Here is an 8,587-nt window from a genome sequence, read left to right as displayed (position 1 = left end):
TAATCCTTCATGGTGGAACCCAGGCTCTTGTTTCCTTTGCTTCTCCCAGAACACCTAGCAGAGGGCCCTCTGTACACAGTAGGTATTATACTCATGTACAATCAATGTGGAAAGAAACTAGACACTCCAGTTACACAGTGGGAAATCTTCCTATCTCATCTTAACAATTGTTAGCTTTATGATTTTTTCTTAAGAAAAGCATATGGTCTTCTTTCCAGGAACAATGAATATTCTTTTGCTACCTGACATAGTACGTTGAGTGGTCACTAGAATGAACACTAAATCAAGTATTATCCTAAGAACACCAATTTCAGAGAAAGCCTTAAAATAGATTGTTGTGGCAATTAACATATAGCCTAAATCATTAGACATAAACTCAGAAACCCTAGTTCTATCAGCTCCTATCACTCTAATAAGACACTTTATTTTCCTAAGGATGTGGCATGTACTTGACAAGCTTTATCTCATCCATTACTAGTCCATTCTCCCCTTCACCTCTAATGGTATCTCTTTGATCAGGAATGTCCAGAACGTCTCAAAAATTTAAACAATTTACAGTGAAAAATTCTTCTTTCAGAGAAATTACTGAATAACATTTAAGTCCCAGGAATGATACATATCACCAACCTGCAGTTCATTCAAGTGTTTTAAAATGTGCCTACCAGATCTATAGTGGAAGTTGTTCCCTTGCCTTTAAAGGAACTACTAGGCAGGATAGATACTGCCTAGAAGAGGGCAGGTGGATACTTAAAAAATACTTATGACAATGTGTTAAGTTCTATAACTGACCATAAATAAAGTTCTAGAACCCTAAAAAGGAAAGAACTTCACTTTATCATGAGATACCAGACAAGTGTCCCAAATGGACAAAGGATTCAGGACTGAAAGTGATTCCAGGTTAGAAGTAAAGAAAACAAGCAAACCTATGTACAAAGAGGAGTCTGGCAAAACATGTAGGAAGGGGTAAGATATGCAGGCTCACTCTCTCTCATGCTGAAGATCTTGACCTCGCCCTAGAGGGCAGAGATACTTGATTAGAGATGAATTTTATTTTAGTGCAGAAGATATTCATGATTTTTGTAGGAATGCTGAATAGAAACAAGAATGGTCAGCAACACATAGAAAGGTCTGAGAAATGGAAATTACCAGATCAGGAAGGAAAACTTTCAGAACTGTGAGGCAGGGGAAAAATCAGGATCAACTGGTCAAATATATACAAAATTCATTAGTTTGTTTTCTGAATAGTATGAGCTTCCAAAAAAATACAAATAATAAACAGAGAAGACAGAAAAATATAAACATTTTGCCTACTCAGTCTTCAAAATTTCTTTACTGCTATTCTTTAGAAAGTTATCAGAAATTTCAGAGAGATTAGATCAAAAGAACAAGCAAAGCAAGTGCCTGTTTTTCCTCATGTTTCCCCCCAAACTTAAATTACCGTGAAGAAGAAAGGAAGGAAGAGAAGGAGGACAAGAAATAATTTTGTTGTTAAAAGAGAAGACCTTTTACTTGGGGGCTGTGATAAAAAGATAATCTGAGTAGACCATAAATTAAAAGAACTTTTAGAAACTAGAAAGTTATTGGTATTAGAGTGCTTAAAAATATATGTGAATAGAAGCCAGGACCTGTACATGTGAGAAATGATGGAAAGGACAGGTCCAGACAACCTGTATGAGAGGCAGGATGTGAGAGAGACCTGCAGGAGGAGAAGCTGGGCAGAGAGGTCAAGACAGGAAGACCCCAGCCCTCTCCTGTCCCCTTAAGTCACACTCTAAAAATCATAGGGTGCCTTATAGGAAGACAATAATATAATTGCAGAGGCCAAGGGAACCTGGAACATCCTAAAAAGATACTGCAAAAGGCTCAAATAGGAGTTCCACGTGGCTAAAATAGAAGACAAAAGACAAAATGAAACATCAGCAAGCAAAGTGTAAAAGATTATTCACTATACACCGGATTTTACAGAGAAATCCCAACTGAGGTGCATGGATATTAGAAAGAAGACAGAAACTGAAGCAAAAAGAAAAAATATTTCAAATTTAAGAACCTCTAGACATAAACTGAGAAATCTAAAACCAAGTAAAGAGGATCTAAGTGCACATCTCTGGAATCACAAAAGAAAAAACATTGGAAGAAAAAAATATGTAGAGGATAAAACAAAAGAAACAATTTGCAATAAAAGACCAACTGAAAAGTCACACAGTTCCCTAGATAAACTGTCAAGAGTAGGACCTATACTATTAAAGTTACTAGAACTCTTTGAACAGCAAGGCAAAAAGTTCTAGTAACTTATAGGGTAGAATAGAAATCTCTTTTGCATTTGTCTAAAGCAACATTCAAAAAGAGGATTCAGTGGACACCACTGCCTTCCAGTTATTCTTCTGGATGGAGGAATGTTTATGAAATTGTGGAAGAAGAAAATAAGATGAGGTTTTTAAACCCAACCTAACTTACTAATTGTAAAGGAAACAGACAATGTTAAAAAATATATGAACAATTAAAATCTTGTTCTCATGGTGCCTTCTTGAGAAATTTGCTAAAAGACAAACTACAGTCATCCAAGAGATAGCTGGAATAAATACTAGCAAAGAGTGGAAATACTAGCATAAACACTGAAACTAATTATGGCACTAAATTCCAATCAAGTGTGTAATTATGCTGCTTTTTTAAAATGTAGGTAATTTTAGCCATAACAATATGTAAATGATAAAATTTACTAAAAAATAGGAAAGCTGAAGAAGCAAGAACATGGTCTGTAGTATATATAGCATTAAGATGACTCTCTTAGTAACTAAGAGGAAAGATATTTAAATCTGATAAATCACAAAAGAATTTTAAATTATTTGTCTTATAATGCTAAAGTCAGCTGGCAAAAAAAGGATAAGTGAAGAGAAAAATATTAGTTTTATTATGGATCATCAGTGAGGAAAACTGCATGATCTTTAAAGCAATAAGGACCTTAAAGGTTTTTCTACAGTTACAACAATTACTACATTTAAAATGGAAATAGAGACTATTCTAATAAAAAGAAAGCAAACACAGAACTAAGAAAACAGAACACTTTATGAAATGTTGTTGAAAAAAATCTATAAATTGGAGACCGTGATATAAAATAAAGTACTAACACCAAATTTATGTTGTTCAGACTGTTAGAATCAAACTCACCCACTGAAAGGAAACACACTTTCAGTTGCATCACAGGCAGATTCCACTCCATTCTACAATCACCTAACTGTTGAAGCTTGAGAACAAAAGGATAGACAAAGAAAGACATGGGATAAAGAAGAGAAGAAGAAAGAAGGAGAAAAATAAAGAAAGAAAAGAGGAAGGGAGGAAATGAGGGAGGCTTGCAGGTCCTACATCAGGCAATATTGAACTTGGGATAAAAAGAACCATACAAGCAAAGAAGAAAGCACTACAATGCTGAGTGTGATTCACTTATATTCATATCATATCAGATATTCATATCAAATAATGATATTAATATCTAGGTATTATATGATAAATATTTGTAACACAAACTCTGTAGCAGGTATAAAGAGTTTCAAATGGTAATACATTATTCATAGATTATTATTCAACCCTCTCAAAGCATGAATCACAAAGGGATTTTTAAAAGTAGATAAAAAATACTAAAAACATACATAGGTTGACATAATAAAATAAATTTAATTGATATATATTTAACTGTAAGGTAAAATCATAAACTAAACCTTCTCTTTAAGAAATCAACCTTGATCAGCCCTTGACGTCATTGTCGTCCAGAGCTGGCTGCCTCCTCGGCCACTCCTGCTGGCCGTTGGGCTGCTTGCTGAAGTCCCGGCCCCAAATCACCCCCACCTCGGAACCGCTCTAGTGGCGGCGACCCATGTGGGGGTTCAGGTTCCTGAGGTCCCCGCCGCTGCTCCTCCTGCTGCCGCAGCTCGGAATCGGAGACGCCTTGTCCTGCCTGCAGGCCAGAACCATGAACCAGGGCGGCAGCAGTGGTGCACGATGCTCCTCCATGGTCGAGGGACGCCGCCAGCAGTGCCTGCAGTTGTCCACTGTGCCAGGAGCCGACCCGCAGCGCACTAACGAGGTGCTACTGCTGGCGGCAGTGAGAGAGGGATCAGAAAGGCAGGACCTCCTTAGGGACCCGGAAAAGGAGGAACCGCAACCGCCGCCCCAGCATCACGTCCTCTATTTTCCCGGGGATGTACAGAATTACCATGAAATTATGACTCGTCATCCTGAGAATTACCAGTGGGAAAACTGGAGTCTAGAAAACGTTGCCACCATTTTAGCCCACCGGTTCCCCAATAGTTATATTTGGGTGATAAAGTGTTCCCGAATGCATTTGCACAAATTCAGCTGCTATGACAATTTTGTGAAAAGCAACATGTTTGGTGCCCCAGAACACAGTACTGACTTTGGAGCTTTTAAGCACCTTTATATGTTATTGGTTAATGCTTTTAACTTAAGTCAGAATGGTTTGCTATCGAAGAATGGCAATGTTTGGAATAAGGATTCCAAAACATCTAACTGTAGATCTAATTCTTCTCCTACTACTAGTAATGGTTGCCAGGGAGAAAAAGAGAGGACCTGTGAAAAATCTGATGAGTCTGCCCTGAGATTTAATCCACCATCACTAAATGGTGCATCTTTTACTTTGATTGGATTCAGTAAAGGTTGTGTTGTTTTGAATCAGTTGCTTTTTGAATTGAAAGAAGCCAAGAAAGACAAGAACATAGATGGTTTCATCAAAAGCATCAGAACGATGTATTGGCTGGATGGTGGTCATTCTGGAGGAAGCAATACATGGGTTACATATCCAGAAGTCTTGAAAGAATTTGCACAAACAGGGATTATTGTTCATACCCACGTAACACCTTACCAAGTACGTGATCCAATGAGATCTTGGATTGGAAAGGAACACAAGAAATTTGTTCAGATACTTGAGGATTTTGGTATGCAGGTGACTAGTCAAATTCATTTTGCAAAGGAAGCTCCTTCTATAGAGAATCACTTCAGGGTTCATGAGGTATTTTGAGACTACAGGAATATTAATGTACTTGTTTAGAGGAAAAGCATATGCACTTTGAGTGCTGTAAATTCAGATAATGACATGTATGATGCAATTCATAAATGCATTGTCAGTCTGGGGGTTAGGGAGAAGCACACATTCCTAAAATATGGGTATAATATGCAATAGTATTCCTTGCTTGTGATTGTGAACAGTTTTTAATTTGGATTGGGTTAGAATTAGTTAATTTGAAATCTAAAAAGGTGGTTTGTGATAATCCTATGAGAAAATATAGCACCCTTAAAAATGAAAGTTAATGACAACTAAAATTGCTGTTGTTGGAAATAGTTGATTCTTTGAGTAATGTTTCAAACCAAATTTGGTGACATTATAACAGCAGTTAGCTATTTTGGCACTGAAAACTTGAGTGGAAGCACTTCATTTCTCTTCAGACAAAGCAAAAGCACCCTGATGTTTTCCATCATTTTGGAGTAACAATCCTGCCTCTTACGTTTTATAAACTTATGGATTCATTCTTAATGTGCCACAAGTGTTTGTTTTTTCTTGAGAGTCAAATATATTTCCAGTTCTCCAAGAATGTGCAATAGCATAAAGCTGATTTTTTAAGCTTTACACTTATACACTGTGGCTTAATTTTTAATTGACAGTTTTTAATTGACTGTTTTGGGGTTTCTTAAATATTGGCCAAAATACAGTTGTTTTTGAAAATTGGTTTAAATTGAATATATATATATATATATATATATATATATATATATATATATATATATATAATAAAAATATACTACAGAGTAGATTTCAAATTTTCATTATATTAGTATTTTGAAAGAGATCAACTTAGGTAAAATAAATATATAATACTCTATCAGCTGTTCTATTGAAAAGGAAACAGATTCCATAGATCTAAAACAGTGTTTCTCCAGAAACATGATTTTGTCTGCCAAAAGAAAACAGCTCTCTTTGGCCAAAATGCAAAATTACATTGATATAAGAAAAGTTACAAGGGAAAGATTGAAGACACAAATGATTTAATTTTGGCTAAAAAACTGAATTTGCTTAACACTACTACATAATTTGGGTGAAGTTTCCTTCTGCCCATTTTTTTTGACCTAGATAAATACATTTTAAGAAACCAAGATCTAATGAATTTCAACCAACATTAGAATATGGCTGAGTGATTACAAAAGGTGACTAGTCACTTTTTTATAGTTTATTAATAATGATTTTGCAGGTCATGAAATAACTAAGCAGGGAAGTAACATGCTGTTTTAGCACTGAGAAAAGTAAAATGCTAAAGATGACTATCTTAATGACCTAGAGGACCTAAATTTATTAAACAATATAAGGCAAAAATGTTTATTTATTGATTTCTTCCCAGAATTACATCTTAATGACTCTGTAAATACATTACAAATAGAGACTCATGAGAAAGGATTCTTAACCAGATACTTTTAAAAAAACATAATTCTATTAACTGTACAAGAGTAGTATCTAAATTTTTAAAATACCTTCTTTCCAGACCAAAAATTTCCATCACAGAAACAAGTTGAACAGATTCTAATATTTTATGTATTACCTGCCTTAAAGCACCATGATTGGGTGACTTTTTTCAATTTAATAATTCTTTTGTTAAATTCACTTGTATCTAATAATAAAATAGCTGAGTTACTGAAATAAGCTAAGAAGCGACAAAGAAAAGGCTTTTCTTTTCACAGGCTTAACTAAACTGGAAAAATAGGACTTTTAATAGACAAATTCATTTTAAAAATATGAAATATTATTTGAATCTGAATTCAGCTATCCAGTCACATGGATGCTTAATTAAATTGTTATATAACAAATGGAGAAGATATTAAGAATGACCCACTGGGTACCTAAAACTGCTATCACATCAAAGTGAGACAATATTGAAAAGTAAAAATATTTTTAGAAGTGAAATATATTCTAGTTTATCCATATACAAACATTTTGTTTGACACTTTAGATTGGTCCTTTCTCCACATTTAAAACTGTTATTGTAAATGTTAGTATATCCTCTTGGATTGTGCCTTTGTGATGAAAGAGTTAATTGAGAAAAGTAGTCCTACAAATAATGTGAAAGTTGTTACCACCACAGCATGAATGTATAATTGTATTAAAATTAATAATCTACAAAAAAAAAAAGAAATCAACCTTAAGGAAGGGAAAAATGTGGTCTCATTTGAAGTGAATGATAAAATCCCAGTAAATTCTAGGATTATAGGCTCCTACAGTTTCTAAACACAATGCAATTAAAGAAAAGTCACTAAGAAAATCTGTAGTTAAGAAGCTCCTAGCATCTGAAAATGTTAAGACCCAAATAACTGTCAGGAAACCAGATATTCTAAAATATCTATGCAATAATAAGTATAATGCATACACTATGTATCATATTTTATATGGCTAAAAATGTTCTAAGAATACAATTCACAACCTTAAATACATACCTATTAAACAACAAGGAAAATAAATCCATTAACATCCAAAATTAAGAGAATTTTACTAAATTAAACTTGAAGAAAACAAAAAATATTGATGTGGGTAGAAACAGAAATTAAGACTTAGGGGGGAAAAGCAAAATAATAAAACTAATAAGTAAGTCTCATTTCTTTTTTGGGTAAAAGAATAAAACAGGAAAATACTGCAACAAATTTGAGGCCTAAAAAGGGAAGAAATGCCAATATGCAAAACAAGAAATAACCAGAGAAAAGAAGCTAAAAGAATCATAAGAAACTACTACCCCCAACTTTATGCAAATAAAACCTGATGAAATGGATATCTCCAGGACAATATAATTTATACACATCCACTCCAGAAAGCAGAAAATTCAAAGACACCAATTACCATAGAAGAAATACAGATAAAATCGTCAAAGAAATACTTCCCCCAAAAGTGACACAGTCCAAACAGTTTAATTTACAAAGAAATTTCACGTAGCCTTAAGAAATGGATAATTTCAATACCAAATTGTTTCAAAGCAAAGAAAATGTCAAATTACCACCAAGAATGTTAGATTAGCAATGTCAATAAGAAAAATATTTCCTTACCAGATGTGCTTAGTATACAAAGAGAATGTAGTCATCCAACTAATTGCTTTAATTGGGGGAGGGGAGGAACAGGAAAAAGAAGGAACTGCAGAATTAAACTGACCAAATCATGTCATGTACATATATGAATATACCACAGTGAATTTCACCTTTATTAAGTTGAATATTTATAAAGTATACCTATTTTTATAAAATCAATAAATATTCCAATAGAGTAGAGGAGGAAGAACAGGGGGAGTAGGAAGGAAAGAGAATTACTAGGGACTTGAAATGGAGCAAATAATACATACATATATATAGTATGTCAAAATGAACCCCAATATCATGTATAACTACAATGCACTAATACAACCATTTTTAAAAAATAAAAAAAGTACAAATGTCCATTAATTACAAAAAGTATTAATAATCTTTAATCATTAGGGAAATGCAAATCAAAACTACATTGAATTTCCATTTCACCCCAGTCGGAATGCCAATCATCAAGAAAACAAATAAT

General features: G+C 34.0%; 1 pseudogene; it reads left to right on the top strand.

The window, feature by feature from the left end:
• Positions 1–3,868: 3,868 nt before the first annotated feature.
• On the top strand, positions 3,869–5,029 carry LOC143390269 (mitochondrial protein C2orf69 pseudogene; annotated as a pseudogene).
• Positions 5,030–8,587: the final 3,558 nt, after the last annotated feature.

Source organism: Callospermophilus lateralis, unplaced genomic scaffold (assembly GCF_048772815.1).
Source record: "Callospermophilus lateralis isolate mCalLat2 unplaced genomic scaffold, mCalLat2.hap1 Scaffold_52, whole genome shotgun sequence".
Taxonomy (NCBI): domain Eukaryota; kingdom Metazoa; phylum Chordata; class Mammalia; order Rodentia; family Sciuridae; genus Callospermophilus; species Callospermophilus lateralis.
This window is presented reverse-complemented; position numbering and strand designations above follow the sequence as displayed.